This window comes from Cylas formicarius, unplaced genomic scaffold (assembly GCF_029955315.1).
Source record: "Cylas formicarius isolate icCylForm1 unplaced genomic scaffold, icCylForm1.1 PGA_scaffold_7__23_contigs__length_41026272, whole genome shotgun sequence".
Lineage (NCBI taxonomy): Eukaryota > Metazoa > Arthropoda > Insecta > Coleoptera > Brentidae > Cylas > Cylas formicarius.
In genome coordinates this window covers 7,763,874-7,783,713 of record NW_026844352.1, presented here as the reverse complement: position 1 = coordinate 7,783,713, position 19,840 = coordinate 7,763,874, and the positions used below count along the sequence as shown (strand labels likewise).

The 19,840-nt window shown below is 36.0% G+C and overlaps 1 protein-coding gene and 1 long non-coding RNA gene across 3 annotated transcripts in view; one reads left to right on the top strand and one right to left on the bottom strand.

Moving 5' to 3' along the window:
• Positions 1-5,987, top strand: part of LOC132705517 (uncharacterized) — a 29,200-nt gene extending 23,213 nt beyond the window's left edge. Inside the window, exon 4 of the long non-coding RNA XR_009619449.1 lies at positions 1,297-5,987. This is a non-coding gene — a long non-coding RNA (uncharacterized LOC132705517). The remainder of the gene's footprint in view (positions 1-1,296) is intronic.
• The window catches only part of LOC132705524 (teneurin-a), a 737,223-nt gene that overhangs the window by 658,317 nt on the left and 59,066 nt on the right, over positions 1-19,840 (bottom strand). The gene's annotated exons all lie outside the window — the stretch shown is intronic.

Sequence of the window (19,840 nt, the reverse complement as noted above, 5' to 3'; positions counted from 1 at the left end):
ATCAATTTATAAAAAATGGGTTGATGCAGCAAGAAGAAGTTTACCCAGTAATATTATAGAGAATAAACTTGCTAGTCTGTGCAATGGAAAGCTTATGAATGATGAAATCCTCAAGCGTAACAAAAAACAGCATCTACTCTCTAATTCTGAACCTGCAGGAGCATTATTGAACATGGAAACATTTTCAGCAATAGAGCAGCAATTAGCGTTCAAAACTTGCATCAAAGTTGATTTATTAATGAAGCATATTATTAATACTATTTTATATTATATTAATGTGACGAAATTTAATTATTTTGTGAATAAGATGTTGGCCGAATCTCTCCACAGACTATTCGTTTCCAAGTAAGCGTCAAGAAAATGGGGATGGTGGCAAGTCGTTAACAGCCTCATCCTACTGTAATTACTGAGAAATCCTATTTTATTTCGAAGAAAATGAAACTGCTTTCGTGAGTTTAACCGTCCTGTTTGACAATAAACGGTTGCTTTGTTTCGGGGCTGCACGTAACCCAATTAATTTTTCACCGTGTCTCTTTGGGACCTGTTGAGAGGGAAAATTGATCTCTGCGGACAAAATGGCGTCTTAATGTTAAAGCTTCGAGCAAATTAGCTCGTTAACAACGTGTTTTTTTTGCTTCAGTCGGGTATAAAAATTTAGGATTAGGTTTAACGGTTACTTGCAGTTTTCTAACCATGTTGACTCGGTGTTACATAGACCCGCCTATGATTCAAACTTAAATTCTGTGATACGTTAGTTTTATCCCATGTCGCTTTTTGCAGTATTGTCTATTGGCCAGCTATACTAAATCGAGATAAAGACTTCGACTTCAGAATGCTTGCAGTGCCTCTATGATTCGAGTTGGCTCAAACTGGAGGACCGTTATAAAGTTCAGTTAGCCACCTTTGTCTTTTTACTAAACTCCAATAAGACTCCGTCGTACTTGTTTGATAAACTTTGCAGAAGAATTAATATTCATAATCAAGGCACCCGAAATTGTTTGAGATATTGCGTTCCTAGACACAATAAAGTCCTTCAAGTATCTAGCAAAAGCATATGAGTTAATGATACGCGCCATTTCTTGTACTTACGATACCGGTGTGTATTTTGTTGACAGTTATCGTGTTGGTGCTGTTGTCTTGGTTCTTGTGGTTATATGGAAGAGCGCAATTTGCGAATGTCGCCACTCTTGTACTGTTTTGATTTTTAATAAAGACGGTTTATTATTATTATTATTATTATTATTATTATTATTATTATTATTACTATTATTATTATTTTTTTAACTCTGGTTACAGGTTATCAGGACTTCGTCAGCTGCGGGGCAGCAAGACTACGTCCTCAAGCGTTCCCCTCCAGGACCGATCGGGCAATGTTCGCTGCACCTAAGAGTGCCGACTTCTGCATCATACGATAAGTATTGCGATTTAGACCCAGTCTAATTATGTTTGTTTTCAAGTCCGTCGGTATAACATCCATGCTGGATATGATCAATGGGACAACCTCAACTCTCTCCATGTGCCACAGTTCTTTAATTTCCCATTTCAGATCGTCATATTTTTGGATCTTCTCAGCCTTCTTAGAGTCGATTTTGTGTGTTTTGGGGATCGATATATCAACAAAATAAGCGGTATTTATGTCCTTATCAATAACTGTCAAGTCTGGTCGATTATGCCTGATTTCCTTGTCTGTGATTATGACTTTGTCCCAGTAAATCTTCGCTTTGTTATTCTCGATGACTGGTGGTGGTTGGAGTCAGAAATATGGCTTTTTATCTTCAAGGTTTATGTCGTATTTCTTCGCCAATTCGAGGTGCATAATGTTTACAACATTGTTGTGCCTCTCTACATATTTTGTGTCGGCTCATTTGGGGCATCCCGAAAGGATGTGTTCAATCGTTTCCGAGTGTTCTTGGCACTTTCTGCATTTGTCACATGCGATGTTTTCTTTCATGATGTACTTTCGATAGTTCTGAGTGCTGACAACCTGGTCTTGTATCGCTACAACAAACCCTTCTGTTTCTGGCATTAAATAGCCGTTCCTCAGCCTTTTAAGGGAAGCATCTTTGTCGACAGTGTTTCGGTTTATCACGTTAGTATCGGTCATGCAGTTCTTTGTTGGCTCACGTTTTAATTTTTTCCGGAGTCGTATCTGGTTTTCCTAACTTAATTTCTCCACTAAGATTTACCGGTGTAAACGCTTGGTCTGCCTTCGTGACCACTTGATGAAGGTGGTCCGTTTTCTGCTGGAAGTATTTGCGCAGGTTTCGAATTTGTTGGTAGCACGTGTTGAGTACGTCGGCTAAACCTCTTCCTTCTTCGTGCCTAGGTAGAGTAGTTCTTTCCATCGATGATTTTTTGTGGTGTTCTCGGAACTTTAAGATTGTCGTGTGCACTAATCGGTTCAGATTTTCCAAGTCAGCTTTGACTTTGGTGATGTTAATTTAATTTAGCTCTGTTTTAAGGAGTACATTTACCCTTTGCTTGAATTTATCGATAAGGATATTTTTGATTTCAGCATGTTCTATCTTGTTTGATTGTAGCATTCCCAGCTATTTGTAGGGCTGGTTATCCATTGCATTTATAGTGACATCCTCATTCAGAGAGAGAGGGGCTTCCGATGTGAGTTTTCCTCTTGCTATTATTACCGTCTGGCATTTACTCAGTCCGAGCGTCATACCTATGTCATTTGTGCACTAATTTTAGAACTTTTTCTAAGTGATTTTTGGTTGATCCATATATTTTCAGGTCGTCCATGTAGAGGAGATGGTTCGGCATATGTGCCATCCATTTTTCCAATTTGCTACCCTTCCAATAACTCTTCCAATGTTCTCTGTTGTGACCTTGATTTTTGTCATTTTTAAGCCTGCAAACGCGTCTTTCTGGTTTTTAATCCATATTATTTTTAATTTTAATTTTATTTTTAATCTATATTATTATTATTATAATTTTTATTATTATTAAGATTTGTTCAACCGAAATGCCATAATTATTTTTGTTTTTCAGGAAAGTTAACAAAATGAAAATTAAGGTTTGTCTTGTTTTCATTTAGACACGTTAACAAGGTTGCCAAATTCCGGAACCTCACGTTTAATAAGTTCAAATAAAAAAAAAACTGTTTCAGCGGAGTGTCTACTAATGCTACAAAGGGTTCATATTCACACGAGCATTGCTAATCTTCATTAAATCAAGTGTTAACAAAATTTCACCACCATTAGTTTAATACGTTCAAATATGAAACAAAAAACTATTTATTCTAGAAACCGAGGTACAAATCAATTCAAACCCAAAAAATTATCCAATCCTTCCAAATTCCAAATTTGGTTAGTTTTGGTTAATATCCATCGAATCGATTAACTTCCCATTCATTCTAGATTAGTTTGCATTAGTTACATCACTTTGTATAAAATTTCGATCAAAATAATACTACCGTGTCCTTGTTAATCACAAATGAAATCTGATTGATTCACAAACACTGTTATTTGTTGTGCCTTCACAAACTTTTATTTGTAACTATTCAATAGGATCGTGCTGAATTTATATAATGATAGTTAGGAATCAACAACTCTGTAAGTAAACTAATAAAGACAAAAGATTATGATATTCGTTCTTCCACCGAGGCTTTAAAGAATTTAGAGAATTTTTTTGCACATATTACGAGAAAATCAATTTAATCCACTACTTGTGGATGCTGGGGAACTGTCGGTAAAAATTGACGTGGAAAAATCTTTGGAAGCTACAGGTAGGCATAAAAGCCTTCGTCGAAAAAGAAATATTGATTATAGATAAAAAAAAAAGTGTAAAATAGAATTTCAGTGTCTTAGTCTAGATACAACCCCAAATGCTTTGAAGTAAAGATTTCACATTCTAGAAGATAATAGCCTATTACAAAAAACTTAACCGACCAAGATGATAGTAGTAACTCTAGTAATTTTGCACACGGTGGAAAAATACTCGAGCTAGCCCTGAATGACTTAGATACTTGTGATAAATGTGCTTTGGTTGTAAATCTGTTTAGTGCCTTTTTTTGTCATCCAACCCAAGCTAACGTTTTGGCACCTTATTACTAATTACTTACTTACTACTTACTACTTACTAATCGGTGAAGTACAAACCATGTTTGTACCAGATAAACGAACTAAATTGGTTTTACAGATTACATAACCATCACTTTTTAACGCTCAGACGAAATCATTTTGTTTTTTAACGAATGTACAAAAAATACCGGCACTGACGTCACGACGTGCACATGGTGGGCAGTCTATTGATTTTTGTATAACCCGAAAAAGAGTGGAACTTCCTAATTTACTGTAATTTACTTGTATATATGTTTCTAATGCCTTGATTATTGTTGTGGATTGTCCAGTCTTACAGCTAAACGTTATAATGACAGCGTATAATATACGTTTAAAAATATTCAAAATAGGTCGTAGAATAAAATCAAAGAGCGATAAAACATTTTCCATGGCTACGTGTAGGAACAAAGACTAATGGGCCATTGTGGCGCACAAATTATCAACTCTATTAATATCAGCTTTAAAACTGATTACCGTTTTCCCGGACAGCTTGATGGATATTGTTTTGGAATGGTTTTTAGAAAAACTTTCAGTACGAACGAAACAAATAAACTTAATGTAACAATTTTCTAATCCCTGGCACTTGTTTGGTCAATTTGTCGTGAACTGCCAGAAAACAAACAGATTAAAAACTGTTTGCATACAAGAAAAGTAATCGCCCTCTATCTGTAAAACAAGTTTTGGGGAAAACCTTTTATGTAACAACTAACTTAAAAACAGTCATTCAAAAGAGTTTTCAAAATCAATATCAGGAATAGAACTTTTTCCTAGGGTACAGAAACTAAAACTGTTCACTAATAATGACGTAAATTCTGGTTTCAAATTGGTTTCAAATTGTTGAAGCAAACTTGTCAAAGTGCGAGAAAAATAAACAATGCTCTTAATTTAATCAATTAAAGCATACATGGAATATATTCCACACTGAAGACATTGAGCATTTTTACTAAACTGAATCCTAATTGCACAACACATTATTAATATGACCATTAGAAAAATGGTTAAAATTATGATTAATAAGCATAAATTTTCCTCTATTATGGGTCAAACCTACGATAGCCAAAGAAATTGCCACAAGACGCAAAATGTGCACACACAGAAATTACTTTTTCTACTCCCTTTTGCAAGAAACCTAATTATACACCGATCTAATGTGCGAGAAGCGTCACTTTAGCAAGTGAGTTTCTTGTCCCACGGATCTGGGCCACATTTTCAGGGTATTACCGTAATCAGATGTTTTCGGAGATATTTCCCACGCTTTGAATTTTTGACGTTTGTCAATTTTGACTTTCATGTCAGTGAATGTACTCGTGTCGTTTTGCTAAAATGTACCCAAAAACTAGCGGTTGTAGAAAAAGTATAGTATGCAACACCTTCGGTAAACTTTTAAGTCATTCGTTTATTAAACACTAGCTTCGCTCGTGACAAATAAACTCGTGAGTCAAATGCCGTTTACCGCACTTGTTGCATAATATACTAATATCAATCCTAAAAACAAATAACTATATTCCTTATTGAAATAGTAGCAATAGGAGGCATGATAACATACTAAGAATTTTTTCATTATAACTAATATATTTCTATATTAAAATGTACATTGAACAAACTTACTAAACGATTTTTAGATAAATTTAAAACTCCAGAAAACAAATATAATTTAGTTGTATGACCAACAAGATGCTGCAGTTTAACTTCACCAGCTGTATACGAAAGTATGATAAAATTTTCACTAGGGAAGCATTTTTTCCAACTTCCAGAAATATATGGTAATTTGGAAAAATATATGCATTTACTATTTAAGTCCATTGCTGCATCGAAAAAAACGTTTTCTCAAATTAAGTTTAGTAATAATATGATAACATGATAACTGAAACAAAGAATTATAATTAAACGGCATCTGAGTATCAACTAACTAACGAAATGCAATTTAGAAACAATATATGTAGCATGCTTGACTTTTTTTTATTTAGATTTTTCGTTGACTTTATTTGTCTTAGTCTTAAGGCTCTTTCATGTTCTTTAAGTCTAGTTGATATTTTTCTTCCGGTCTCTACAATGTATTCTTTGCCTCATAAGCATAGAATGCTGTTAACTCCTGGGATCTCAAATTGAATTTTGTCTTTGACAGATCGAAGATGTTGAGAGATTTTTGGACAAGTGGTAAATGTGGTATTGACTTTAGAACTTTTGATTAGTGATGTTTTGAATGTAAGGAAGGACAACAATTGCAAGTGTGGGATTGCTTTCGGCCTTATTGCCGTTCGAAAATTGTGAAGGAGTATATTTCTAAAGAGAGCAGAAGTGAGGTGTTTTAATTCTGGGTTCAGTGACTCGGGCTGAGATAGTTTTACGGCTCTGCGAACAAAAGAGTTGATAACCGATTATTTTTAGGCCGGACGGTGATGTGACAATGTAAACACAATGACCCAATGTTAGGTCTGATTTTCTATTGATAAGAATATCTAAGTATGGGAGGTAATTATTAGTTTCTAATTCAATGGTAAAACGTAAGTTAGGGTTTATAGAGTTCAAATGTCTAAGAAAATCTCCCAGAGATTCTTTACCATGAGGCCAAATAACAAAAGTCTCATCACGTTAAGCGATTTACAAATCTTCTGGTTAAGCGATTTACAAATCTTCTGGTTAAGCGATTTAAAATCTTCTGGATTCCTTCTGCGCTGGTTGTTAATAAATCAAACTTAACTAAAACAGTTTCACACAATAACGCGTTTTACCACAAACCGAAACTCAATTTTACATACTCGACCCGCGTTTCGCCGACCAAGTTGGCATTTTCAGGAGAAGATTCAAACTAAACTCTTCAAGTTCAGTTTAGTTTTAAGCATCTCCTGAAGATGCCAACTTGGTTGGCGAAACGCGCGTCGAATACGTAAAATTGAGTTTCGGTTTGTGGTAAAACGCGTTAATGTGTGTTAGTACAGTGCCGAAGGTTCCAGTCGAGAGTTTAAAACTGTTTTAATTAAGCTCTGAAGAAGCCAACAGAATGATTGTCGCAGCCGACGCAGAAGGAAAGAAGGAAAATTTGTAAATAGTATTACACTAGCCTCTCGTTCATAAGTGTGATCTGTCATTTCAAGAAAGCTAAGCCTAAATCAACCGATAAACGTGCTCCATGTTTACGGTCTCCTGGCTCAATACGATCCCAACCACTACCAAATATCCAAAAGTGGCGTTATAGAAAAACCACAACCCTGTATAATGAGCAACAATCAGGAAATTCTAAAATTAACTAAGTAAGACAAAAATTTCATATCGGCCCGCCGCCGCCCGGTTTGTTTAAAATCGAAAAAAAAGCACCAAAATTAAGATGAAAGCCGTTCCAACGCCCACATAAAAAACGAGCGGAGCCATTTAATTCCACTTAAAAGGAAATAAAAGCGTTTATTTTTCCAAGAGCGTCGGCTATTTCAAAGAATCAATTAAGAGCGGGCGGTAATGCGCCTCTGATACAATCAGATCCGTATCTGCCATTGAAATATACGGGAGCCGCAACTGGAAAAGGGAAAATGAATACACTCCTTTACGTTTTTCGACCCCTTTCTCGCGGACCAATTGCGATTTTGCCATTTCGTGAAAGAAAAGATACAATGGCTTTCTCCTCGGAGACAACTGGGACAATGGTGATGCCGGCGCTGATTTTCGAGTAAATAAAAAGAATCGAAACTGTGTCAGTAAGCAAGATACATGGGATATTGCAAAAGGCAACGAACGAGAACCAACCAACTTATGGTCGCCTGAAAATACAAGCAATCGGTTATAATGTCTGTTTATTGAAATGGTAGACTGTTGTTAAGCTTTCTCTTAAATATTTATACATTTAGAAACTTCTGAACTGCTCAATAGGCAATTGAGCAATTGAGCAAATAGTGATAGATAGATAAAAATGGAAGCTAATACTTTTGCACAATAATAGCGTCCAAAGCGTTTTAATGTAACTTAAATCCATTTCAAAACTCTTGAATAAAAGCATTTCTTTCTTTTTTATAAATATTTATTATTAAGAAGTGTCGATTTTACACAGTAAGATGCTATTTAAAATAATCTGGGGAAATCGCAAGGTTAGACCAATACTTACAAGAGGGCACACGTCAAATAGATTAAATGGTTGAAAGCGATATCAGGGTGGAAATTTGCCAATTCGAAACAGAGTACATCTGTTGATCCAGTAAATAGTTGTGATATTAAAGGGGTTAGAGTTGTTAGAAAGCACCAATACCAGCGATCAGACCGACATGAGATAACAAAAACGAAAAAAGGGCTGCAATGCAAAAGAAACAAAGACGTAACTTTACTGGTGAAGTAGGTGATGCGCTCAATGTTTTGATAGATCTTGACAATACATTTTTGCGCCTTGCGTCCGAGCTGTTAAAAATATTTATTTACTTCTTAAATGAACGAAATATTATTTCTTATATGGTTCAATTTGCTTTGAAAGTATATCATAAAACCAGTTTGTTAAACGACGTACACCTGTCAAAATGCTAGTTGCTAGTGATGCCAACTAGATGTCTGGAATTATCAGTGGTCTTGAACAAAGTCGAGTCTGCTTGCTAGACATAACAAGTGGATTTCCACAAGACTCGATTTTAGATCCTGTTTTATTTACCGAAGTATTCACAAGAATAGGCAATACTTCTCTGCCATTAGAACACGAAGTAAAAAATTTGAAGTTACGTTTAGTCACCAAAATTCGCTTTGGAAAACACATCTCGGCTTGTACACAAAGGGCTATTGATCACTAAAAGGTTTGTATAGTTCACGGCATTTCGTAACTAGAAATCTTAAAAAAATTGTGTTGATTCGCTGTGATGTCGTGTATGGGCGGGTCCTGCTTGACAGCTAATTCTCGCAACATATTGAGAAACTTCAAAAATGCTGCCTGTGATTAATTTACGGCATTTATCATGGAATACCCATCAGCCACTAACTGACTAATGCGAGTTCGACCAATATGAAGACGCGGCGCTTGATCCACCACCGCTGTCCAAAAATCTATAAACCTGGTTACTCTCGAAAATGTACTGGCATTTTTAGCTGTTAGTTTTGCTAGTGGTTTAGATTTTTTTTTCTATATATAGGTGGGTACTTAACGAATATGGCATTTTAAGGATTTATAGATGTGGTCATTCAAAGCTTGAAGGTGGTATAGTATTTATTCGGTGTTAGCAGGAACTGCCAAGGACATTGTACCAATAAAGCTGGGTTTAGAATTTTTTTTTCTATATATAGGTAGGTACTTAACGAATAGAGAATTTCAGTTTAAACCATATGGAAATTTTGAGGTACGTCCTCTTTTTGTAAGGATAAGTATGGAAATCAGCAAGCAGATATGTCTGGGCAGTTCACTCTTGCCTTTTTTTGTAATTTTCTCTGTCGAAATTACCTGAATAAAGTTGTTGTATTGTTGTATTTCAAATTTTCTTGTTCTTAAATTTTTGATGTTTGTCTTTTTATCGAGTTTTATGCTATTATTGTTTTTATGCCGAAAATAATTTACGTAATGTGGAATTTAACCAGAACTGTACAAAAATATTAAATAACTTCAAAATTTTACGATGAAAGTTTTTTTTTTGACTATTTTTTTACTACTAAAGAAGCCGCGCTTACTCTGCGGCTTGGTGAGTATTGATTTCAGCGGCTACTAAAGTGGAGTACACACGCTGTTTACAGCCGCGCACTCGGAATCATTCGCTACATGGGAATCTTCTTAACTTCACCTTTGTCACTTTGAGGCCTCATCGGGATGAGTGACCACCCGTAACGCTCCCTTCATATGAGGTTACTGAGCCCCTTACCACGACAAGGTGTTGATTCCCTCTGCTTTACAGATGATGTAGTCCTCAATTTCGCAAACATAAGGGACATGGTTCAAGAACTATATATAACAAATCACGTCAAAAATCGGAGTACATATAAACTATCTGAAGACGAAAATGATGACAAACATGCTCTGCAGTCAACAAATAGGAAAAGAAAACCAATACAACTGGTAGACTTGTGCAATGAAGGGAAATTAAGTAGATAAATCCAAACAGCAGAGCCGAGTAGGAGAATATCATTGGAAAACCGAAAGATATGGATATAGATATAGCTGAAACGCTACCACTCAGAAAAGCCTCAAAAATGAAACTGAGAATGGAAAAATTTATACTGGGACTAAATCTCGCAAATAAAATCAGAAACGAAGAAATTCGTGACAGAGCAAAAGTGGAGCCTCCAGGCTGGCAGATGGACAAAGAGAATACTAGAGTGGAGGTCTCGCATGGATAAAAGACGTATAGGGAGACCTCCTATGAGATGAAGAGAGATTAAGTAGAACTTGGATGCAGACAGCACAGCATAGGAAAGAATGGAAAAGACTGAAGGAGGCTTATGTTTGACAATGGACAAAAGGAAGATGATGACATAATAATAACACCCTCTATGTCCGTGAGAATACTGAGCAGTTCCAGTGTGCGGTGTTGCTAACTTTCGCATAGGGTTTAGCGCTTGTTTTTCGCGTTGCTGTTATGCGAAAATTTAAAATCCCTCGAGACCGGCCTTCGGACAGATTGTTTCATCCGGGGAGGCATCGTATAAATTCAAATTTATTCGCACCACCCGCGAATTTTAATTCGAAATGCATAACTCTTTCATGCGGCGCGAGGGCGGGTTCACTTTAAATTCAGTGTACTTAGTATGAAAACTATGCATGGCGAATCAACGTTCGGAAACAAATATAACGTTAAAATTCCGCCACTCGCAGTTTACGCGCCGCTCCGGCGTTTAAAGGTTACGTCGGCGGCGTCGTCGGAGCGTTGAGAATTTATATCGAGCTTATTTCGCAATAATTGCCGAATAAGTTCGCTTCGGTGTTGCTCGAGGGATCCCGAATCGCGAGAGTTATGCATAGCCAATGAGGTTTACATCGGATTAAATCCGGTTACCTCCCTCTATGCGGCCCCTAACTCATAATTTCGGGTTACTATTGAATTAGCCGTGCGAATACGGTTGTTCTAATGAATTGCCGTTAATATTATATCCGCAAATAGTCTTACTAGCGCAAAATGCAGACTGGAATAAGTTTGTTGCTCTGCCAGTGTTAGAGCACATACAACATATTTTCCTATAAACAAAGTTAAAGCAATACCTACATAGGGATGTCCAGAAATAACATTGAAATATTTACGGGATAATTAAATGAAAAACGGGCCCCTAAAAATTGTATCAACAAACGAAAAAACCCGCTCATGTAGGGATTTGACTATACCTAAACATCGACATTAAATTAAAACTGAACTGTTGTCTTGGTTAGTAGGCTGACGGATCCTCCTGCTTCAGTTGACTACGAAACTAGTTCCACTTCGGTTGACTTCCGTTTCGGATGACCTTGAGTTATTGATCGCTAAGGCTCGGACAGTCCTAAGGATCAGATTCCAGATCGGGTCGAGACTGACGGTCTCTTGGTTCTTATTGAAATTATTCGAATGTTTGTGGATATCGATGGCTTTCCTTACCAGTCTTTTCTGACAAATATTGACTGATGCCAGCAACCTACAGCTCCCAAAGTGTATCCTGTTATCTCCATTGCTTGGAGCGTGTTCGGCAATAGCAGACTTCTTAATTTATCCAGCCGGCAGCTAGCTTTATGCTTCTTGAGTGTCACTCACATCGGTCTTTTGGCAGTTCCAATATGGCAGCGGGAACCACAGTATGCGGTAGAGTCCTGCACGAGAAAATGGGTTTCTCTTATGCTTCGCTGTTCTAATGGTATGCCAGATCGTTCTCGTAATCTTAAAGAATATTTCCATGTGCTGTCTCTTCAGAACCTTATTAATCCTGTCTGTAACCCTTGAAATGTATGCCAGATATGCTCGAGAGGTAATGGGTCGGTTTCCTGTGACCTTAACGCTGTCGAGTCCATTGAAATGTTCGAACTCGGTCTAGAGGTACTTCGGTTCTTAAATCTTTCGAGTTCGTTCAGCCAGAGTTTTGATGACCCCATACTTTTACCTTGGAGAGGTTGGCATGCAGGTACCTATCCGTATGTGTCGACGTGCTATATACTACATGGTCCAGCTTGTTACCTCGCTTTCTCACTAGCGTATCAAAACCAAGTTACTGGCTTGCACTCCAATGTCTCGATCGCCTTGTTCTTCTTCCCGCAGTCCTCCAGATCGCTGTCTTTTGTTAACTCGTTAAAATTACTGGCACTGGGTAAGTTCTAAATGCTAAGGAAATTTATGCAAAAAATAAAATTCGTCGAAATTACACATTTTGTAATATTGTAATGTTCTCGCTGGATCTTTAATGTGCCTACTAGCTACTTCCAGATGTCCGTTTGAATATGCAGTCTCATTAACCATTCCTCTTATCAAAACGGTTAACTGAGAAATTCTAGTGCATAACTTTAAAGAAAATCTTAAGCCCAGAAATACATTTTAAAAGAGTAGCCCTCATCGACATACGTATACTTTAACATTGTGATCATAGATTGAAATTTTTGGCAGCACTCTCCGAGTCATTATTAGCGCTCTACGGTTACTAACAAATTCTTAACTTCACTTGAGTTCAGTTCAATCTTTTTTTTTTAAATACTACTCTAAAATCAAAGGCATTATATCTAAAATAGACAAGACTATCCATTCATAAAATGAAATCGGCAGCTTGAGGCGATAGGACGAATTTTCCATAACTTGATTCAGTCAATCTCTTGGAAATATCAAAGCTTTCAGTTTAAGCTATGTGATGTCATTTAGATGAGGCTTACCTACAAAAACTGAAGTTAAGATAATTGTAACTGCTTATTCCACACAGTAAACAGCTCAAAACCATTAAAAATAATGGTTTAATTGATATTTAAAAACAAAACAGTTCACAAATCGCAAAATCACCAACAGCAAAGAACCACATTTAACGTTCAAAATTGAAATTTCCAAAATCCCAAAGCATCTGATAGGTAAAAATTTTCCCGCAAAGTAGTATAATGTCCATGTAATCATGTGCTTTTAAAATGTGATCTTGGCTATAAAATATTTATCTAAAATACTCACTAAGCGTGCGCAAGGGGTCACTTTAAAATGTGCTCTTATTTAAAACCTGTCAAGCAAATTCGAGCGTTTCTTTTACTTTAGTCATAGATTGGGGGCAATCGGATGTTTCTAATAGACATTTTTTCTGATGGTTCTGTGTCCATTACGTCACTAATTAAAACGTAATTCTTCAATTTTAAAATTTTAAATTTTATAGATCAAACTAATAGTATGATATAAAAAAATCACAGTAGTAGAAAACTCATTTTTTTTAGAAAAAAAGGCTGCTACTAAGTTCGGTGTTTCCAGCCTAATTTTTGTTCAATGAATGATGCAGACCAAATTAGTAATTTTGGTCAATGTGTAGACGACAATATACCCTTATGTAAACCAAACGTGGAAGTACAACTTAAATCAACAAAACAATAAACAAAATTTAAACAAGTTTGCAACAAATTGTAAGAAATGGTGTTAGTCTTCTGCAAGAAGCAAAATACAAAGGCATGTTTAGCAAATAACATAAAAAATCAAATCTATACTAAACCTACCCTAAAGGCAACATACTTGGGCATCTTCTTTGATAATGGACTTGATAATGGAAATTAGCTATTTCCTACTTAAGACTAAATATTGAAGAATATATTGAAAATAAAGAAAATCCTCCCACGTATACAAAAAAATACTATTTATCTTTAGTGATTTCCCCCTTTTCTTTACTAGAACACCCTTTCTCTGGATTTTGTTATAATGAAGTTAGTCCTACTTTTACGTCACTTTCTTTTAGTTCGGTATTTCTTGCTTTATCTTCTTTTGCTGACTTTTCCTCTCTCTCATCTGGCGGTGGCCTTTCCTCCTTATCTTCTTTCCAGGTTAGGTTTAACGTTGGTAGTCTCGCATTAGACAAATGTGATCGGTTGGGATAATCATTGTTTGTCGGGTGTTATTTTCACAGATAAATCTTTTAAAAAATTGTAATTTTCTGTCGGCAAAACTAATCAAAATAATTGGCTGCACTTCTTTGTATTCTAATATATCATTTTATCTAATTTAACAAAGCAGTTCATTTTATTGCTTTTTCCCTAAAGTCAACCCGGATATTTAGAGTTTTGTTCTTAAGACTTGATACTTGTGTAATGAGTGTATATTATTTAGTATCACAAATCAAAGTCAATTGCCATATAGTAGATTAGACTAGATTAGATTAACAGTTGGGAGAGCTAGCAGTCAGCCTGTCCGTCACTGCGACCCAGAGGATCTATTGTGACTCTCTCTCTCCATAGCTATAGGGCTTTATCTAGGTTCGTCTCTCTAACCAGACTCCACAACTTCGATAATGGCTCCCTCAGATAGCTCTCTGCCTCTGGTTTGGTATCGCCCGGCAGATGGAGACGCATTCTCGCTAGGCCTTCGCAGTGGCACAGTACGTGTGCGGCTGTTTCCCCCTCTTCGTGACAGAATCTACATTCTGTGTTTTCTTCCACTTCCATCAGGCTTAGATGCCTGCCACATAGTAACAAACATCAAAGTCGAAAATGGAGACAATTATTGAAAATGAACTGCGCTAGGAGAAACGACGGAGGACAAAATTCTCCGTTTAATTAACCTTCCGTTTTTTGACATTTAAAACATTTCAGTTTAACACGGGACTTCCAACGGAAACATTCCACTACAATTTCCTTTGCCGCTCTATAAAAGTAGGTCCGATAATCAAACGAAATATCTTCGCTTCTGTTGACATTTTCGACAACAAAAATATTTAATAACTTCGTGACATTTCGGTCGCGCTCCGAATCGTCCAGGGAAGGACTGGGTTTAAAAATCGATACGTTTTACGAGGTCGCGTTGTAGGTAAATAAATGAAACATATAAAAAGGGCGGAAATAACACACAGCATATTCGTAACATATTGCAAGCTGGTCGATTAATAAAATTAATAATTAAAAACCTATTCCTCATACATGAGCAATCCGCATACGCAGCAAAAGCAAATGGGGAGTCAAGTTCACTCAGAAAACTAGGATTGTTAAGGTGGTTAAAAAAAAACACTAAAAGAGTCAGTGCCCTAGTGTATGCCTTCACTGATTTTGATTCAATGCTTGCAATTAAAAAACAAGCTTTGTTAAAGTTATGGCAGGTGCCAAAAGTTCTAACATTAGACAATCCCTCTATTACAGCCGTCCAGCAAATTAGATAAATACTCTTAGCAATACAATTTTTTATGTAGACCAAAACAGCATAGACTATAATTTGATTATTTGGTTTGGTACGACATATAGATGTTGCTAAAAGTGGGTATTAAAAATTATATTTAGTGCGTATTATATTTCCTTGCATATTTTTCATTATTTCTGTTAAAACTTGTTTTAATTTTGTTCCCGTTATTTTATTTTTATTATTTTTGTTCAAGAAAACAACATTGTCTTCATGTTAAACATTCCATTTTACAAAACAAAAGCAAAACAAAACTTGAGCGATGAATAATGCACATGTAGCCCGAAAGATGAAACAAGCAGTTTTTGAGATGTTGTACCAACCTGACATTTTATAATTTTTTGAAAATAATTGTTTACTTTTTTTAATTTTGGTAGACTGTAGGGAAAGGATAATAGCGGAGTAGTAATGATCGATTTCGTTGAAAACAGTATATTATGCCACAAGTGCAGTAAACGGCATTTGACACGAGAGGAGCGAGTGTTTACTAAGCGAGTGACTTAAAAAGTTTACCGAACGTGTTGCATACTATACTATATACGTTAGTTTTTGGGTACATTTTCGCAAAACAACACGAATACATTCACTGATATGACCGTCAGAATTGACAAACGTCAAAATTCAAGGCGTGGGAAATATCGCCGAAAACATCCGATTACTCCCAAATCCGTGCGGTAAACTCCCATAAATGTCCCAAGTGGCTCGGATTTTTGGAAAACTAACATGGTAAAGTGACGCTCTCGGTACGCTAGATCGGGCTAGGTATTTTACAGACGGGACTAGAAAAACTTATTTTTTGCGTTATTCTTAAGTTAGATATTTCCGAAAGGTGGCACATGTACCTTAGGTCTTGCCTTAAATATATAGAAATTCCTGCATATAGAACAAGCAGGAACCAAACATCCAAAACATCAAATATTGAGTTAATCATATTAATTTGTTTCTTGTCACCATTTTTTTTTAATATTTAGAAGCTTTTGAATTTAAACGAAAATAAAGAGAGAGGGGAGGGGGGAGAGAGGGAGAGAGAGAGAGAGAGAGAGGCGAATGAAATTCAGACAGACAGAAGAATTTTCAACGATTCCGCGCATGGGGGATTGTTTTATTGGTCGACAAAAGTTTTAAAACACGGACCCAGAGTAGAATAATAAAACCGAACTTCGCGGTTTTGCTAAACTATAACTTATTTAGAGGTAAAGCGTTTCGGAACTTTGGCAACTTATAAAAGCTTTAGCGAATAACGCGACGGAAACACTCAGCTTTTTTGTCTTCGATCAGCATGGGCCGCCGGAAATGTTTCCAATTTGCCAGTTAGTATCCGGCCATTAAAATTTTCGCTAATTCGGAACCGTCGCGATGATGTGGCGTCGATGCCTAAATCGCACACGAACACAGCTGTGCAACTAGACTGAACGATTTGGTAATGTTAAAATGTTTACAATTGTATTGTTTGTCTCGAGTCTTAGAAGTCTTAAATAAACACGTAACATATACAGGGTGTCCCAATAGTGCGTCGGCGGTTACTATCTCGGAATCCGTTGATATGTATACATACGCCTACAGGATGTCCGTCCCATGTTTTTTTCTACCGTGAATTCTAAACACATTTTGTGTAATATATGCAAGGGATAAACTTAGTACTTTTTTAAATACTTGCTAGTTCGCACAAGATGTGTGAATTGTAAAGTCTTTTAAATAAGGTAATGCGTGGTTTCCTTTTTAATGCCGCATTATGATTATTGGCAAAAATTTTGCTGAAACTATTATGGAGAAAACCTACTCTCTCTCTCTCTTTCTCGCTCTCTCTATATATATACATATATATATATATATATATATATATATATATATATATATATATATATATATATATATATATATATATATATATATATATATATATATATATATATATATTCTTCTGTAAAATACCTAATTATACACCGCGTGAAGCGTCACTATCGCGTGACTTTCTTGTCCCACGGATCCGAGCCAGTTCGGACTTTTTCGAGATATAAATAATCGCACGGGTTTGGAAGTAGTCAGATGTTTTCAGAGATATTTCCCACTCCTTGAATTTTGACTATTGTCAAGTCTGACGGTCATATCAGTGAATATATTCACTTTTTTTGAAAAAATGTAGCCAGAAAGCAACGGTCGTAGAAAAAGTATATTATGGTAAACTTTTTAAGTCACCCGTGCTCGTGCCAAATGGCATTTACCACACTTATTGCATAATATAATATTAACGCATGCAATTTTATATATTACAATAAAAATTATGAGATTGTCAAGACCATCGTCTAGCTTTAAATTGAAACTAAGTCTTCTTATTTGCAGTACTAGGTTTTTTAAGATCTTTAAGCAAAGTTTATAAGACCAAATTTATTAATAACTAGTTAGAGGAGTATCAGTATTCCATTCTAGTCAAGTCAACTTATGTACCTAATAAAAACAAAAATGTAAAAATCTGGAAAACTATAACAGATAGGGAAAAGACTTATCTATATTGAACTGAAATATTTGATGTTTGGAAAAGCTTGAAATGAAAAAAAAAATCAACAATATTCTTGCCAAAAGTCATAACTCTGAATTATTACTCACAATGAAATTTTTTGATTTTATAAGAAACACAGCTGATTTTTTTTACTTAATTTAATAGAATAAAATGTAAAAAGTGTTCTACAGAAAATCCCAAAAAATGTAATAAACCATGGGGTGTTAAACATACTTTTTGAAATAATAAACACATTATAATAATAATAAATATTGACAATATATAACATTGTGTTTATATTTAGTTTCTGAACTTAAATTTTTAATTATTTATAGCTGAGTTAATCTATAACTAATAGAACATGAAACTGCAATTACCCTGTGTTTTACAAACAACGGCTTACCGCGTTTAAGTTTGAATTTGGCATTATCCGTAATTTTCCGATATTGTGGTAATTCCATGAGAGGAATTACATGATGGTATGAAGGCATAACTTATACGATAATAATGTAAACAAAGTTCTAAGGGTATTGTGACGTGTTTACTTCAATTTTACTCAGAGCAGCAGTGAATTGTTTTTGTTCTCTAGCCCGCCTGGATTATCGTCTCCTCTGAATTGATAAATGTATCAGAAAGAAGCACATCGTTTAGTATCAGATATATTGGAAAACGTCATGTGCACAAGAAAAATATAGTACCCAAAACGGAGCACGGAGAGTTGTATAAGCAAATTTTGCTGCAAACTTCAAAAACCATGGCTGTAATTCAATTTTTCACTCAGGATTCATTCAACATTTTTCAACACGTACCGTCGGAGAATATAACTAATTCATTACAAACAGGAAGCGTACATGTTTCCCCAAGTTTTCAAATGAAAATAAACACGTCACACGCAGACATACTTAGAATAAATAGAGCGATATTTCTGAACGGCATTCCACATACTGAAAGGATATACCCGCTTCCCGTTTTAACCCCGCTTATATACTTTGCCGTTTGGAGTGCGTATCGCTGAAACACTTGGCCTTTCTTTGCGGAGAGAAACGAGGTGACGTAATAATATGACAGACGGTTTTCCGATAGTTCAGGTTGCTCTATTTTCACCTAAATCTTCTGTATCGAATAATGTTTTTTTTAGGGTGATCCATTACAAAATGCAGACTTCTCATACATTGATCGCTTTTAAGTACCTATGTTTCTATAATCATAACTTTAACTTTTTTAGGACACCTAAAATAAAAAAGTTAAAGGCCATCGACAATACAGAAGATCAGACTGTATGTATGTGTTTTTTTTTTCGTTAATATTATAAGAGGTATTTTTTTTCGATGTATAGAACTTTAAGTTGCAATAAAACAACGATGGATTATTCGATTGACATGAATTTTACTTATCCGAAAGACAATCTTGTGGCATTACATTTTAAATATGATTTCATATGACCGCCACGGCTGGCGCTGATATAGTCCAATCTGGACGTCCAATTTTCGATGACTTTTTCCAACATTTGTGGCAATAACACGGCGAATGTTGTCTTCCAAATGGTCAAGCGTTTGTAGCTTATCGGCATAGACCAATGACTTTACATAGCCCCACAGAAAGTAGTCTAGCGGTGTTAAATCACAAGATCTTGGAGGCCAATTCACAGGTCCAAAACGTGAAATTAGGCGGTCACCAAACGTGTCTTTCAATAAATCGATCGTGGCACGAGCTGTGTGACATGTTGCGCCGTCTTGTTGAAACCACATCTCCTGGAGATCATGGTTATTCAATTCAGGAATGAAAGAGTTTCGTTCTGACCATCATCGTTTTTGAAGAAGTACGGACCAATGATTCCACCGGCCCATAAAGCACACCAAACAGTCAGTTTTTCTGGATGTAACGGTGTTTCGACATACACTTGACGATTAGCTTCGCTCCAAATGCGGCAGTTTTGTTTGTCGACGTAGCCATTCAACCAGAAGTGCGCTTCATCGCTAAACAAAATTCGCTTATGAAAATCGGGAATAACGGCAATCTCGTTTTGGGCC